The sequence below is a fragment of the Papaver somniferum genome, chromosome 8, assembly GCF_003573695.1.
Source record: "Papaver somniferum cultivar HN1 chromosome 8, ASM357369v1, whole genome shotgun sequence".
NCBI lineage: Eukaryota > Viridiplantae > Streptophyta > Magnoliopsida > Ranunculales > Papaveraceae > Papaver > Papaver somniferum.
The window spans coordinates 137509161-137511623 of NC_039365.1; positions in this window are offsets into that span (position 1 = coordinate 137509161).

Sequence of the window (2463 nt, forward strand, 5' to 3'; positions counted from 1 at the left end):
GTTCTTTTGTTTTTTGTGATTTTATGTATTATCCTCCGAGGAAGATGACGATGTGTCTAAAGAAACTGATGACGCGTTAAGCTACCCTAAATTTTAAGAATTTTTGTCCGACCAAATGTGAACGGGATATAAATTTCCCTCGGTCTATTTTGACGACATGGGCTCAAGGCATCTTATCAGGATAGTAACAGTGTTCATTTTTGTTGACATATTTTTGTTTTTCCTGCATGTTGCCTATGACCAACTACTCTAGGTGTCAGTAAGACACGATGAAAATGTATCGGTCAACTGAGCAAGTTAGGAGAATTTACTGTATTGTTACCGACCTCGTTTCATTGTTGGAAAACTGACAAATGAATGTGAACTTGCTTGTATGTGAGACCGGTCAACTCATCTTGCTACCTGGCTCTTGAGAGTTTAATGAGCCACGAGTGCATATAAGGACAAACAAAACTCTACTCATGTTCATGTTAGGACGATAGTATAATGGTACTTAATTTTGTTGTCAACTTGGTATAACGATTTAGTTGAACTGTCTTTGGTTCCATTGCCATAAAATGGTTAATGAAATTAAATAAGAACCTAAGCAGTTGTATAGGCTAAAGGAAAGTATGCTAAATGCTTTCCTTAGGTTGATCATGTTTTGTAAGCATTATTTCCTATGACCTCTTGTTCATCCATGCATTCTTCATATGCCATGTAATGATCGTATTGTACCGTGTATTGAATGTGATCTTATAATGGATATTTTTGGAGTTTAGCCATGAGATTGGATTACCAAAGTAACCGTTCGTAAAGGGCTACACGTCGTGAATGATGAAATAGTCGTTTGCCGTCGGAGCTAATTTTGGTATTTAAAACAAATAAATAAATAATAGCTCGTGTATCCTTATATGAAGGTGGTTTTGATGCCCAAAGGTATCATACCGTATGAATATTTAAGGATACTGGATAAGAAAATCGACTATTACGATCATATACATTGGATAAATTTTTATGTGTGTGCATCCCAATTCCTCCCAAAGGAAGAATTATGATGGTTCGATTTATCCATTTACGGTACAATTTATTTAAATGTGACCTGATGATGAAGAGTATACTATTGACATTGTGCTTCCAAAGTAGCCAATTGAAAATAGTAAACTCTCTTAAGAATTATGGTGACAAATTCACTTGTTTAGCCTAATTATGGTTTTGATGACTTGTCCAAAGACGCCATCTGTTGAAATAATTAGGTGAAGTATTCTCTCTTGTAGATGGTCTTAATATCCAAAGGTATCAAGCTCATGGTATGGACAAATGAGAATATGTATATGACAAGCTGACATTTGAGTTTTCACTGTTTTGGTTGCCGTTGATTGTTCTGTATATAATGTTGGCATATAAGTCGCATGTTGACTTCGTCTGATTTAAAATGATAAAGTAGAAATGTTTCACGAGTCACATAACGTTAGTAACTTCTTTGTTGCTTCACTTTCGGGTAGCAAGTGCTTAAGATTTGATGTGGTTTAGGTACAAGACATTGCAATATTATAAGAATTTATTAGACTTGCATGGTTACAGTAATTCTTAAGTCAGATGTGTTTCATGCTCATATGGTTTTTCAATTATTGATCATTCACTTATTGCAATGATTATGAAAATTCTACTTTGCCTCAGTAAAGGTAATTCACATTGAGTTTAACTAGTAATTTGGGTTGCTAAAGTAACCCTTGAAAAATGGTGAACTCTGTAAGAGATGTGGCTAATGGTATTGTCAATTACATATTCTAATTATTTGTGGTATTAGTGATTTCTCCAAAGACGTTACTATATATGTGAAGTGATTAGTATATGTTATCCCCATCGTCTTGATAACCAAATATGTTAAGACCTTTTATTTTTGAGGATGTACGGTGCATTGATAATTAAAGCTATTCGGGTGGCAATAAAAATGAATGTTACGTACGTTGGATTTTCGTCCCAAAGGACAAGTTTCGACGGTATGATCTACATGGAAAATTTATGTTTTGTTGTTTGATGCTTATGCAATTCTTTCTGTTGAATGTTCATTGTTGGCAATATCATGATATCATTGTACTCATACTCTTGGTGATTAATGAATATCGTGCAACTGAATGATTTTAGTTGGCACACTAAAGGTTACCTCCTATCATGAAATATGATAAAAATGGGAGTACGCATAAGCGTATTATGCGACATTACATTTAGACACATTATTGATGCAGTGTCAGAGTGATCTTCCTTGTTATTTCGGGTTAGTGCATTATCTTTTTCTGACTAGATAATATTTTGGTCCTAGAGAAAGCAAGATTTAAGAAACAAGAAAATGTATTTGCAAAATATTACGTTTTCATAATTTCTTGAAATTTTGTGATGACTGTTAGGGAATTTTGGTAAAATATATTTCATTATATTCATCAGTGACTTTCACATTACAATTATATTTATTTGATAATTAGT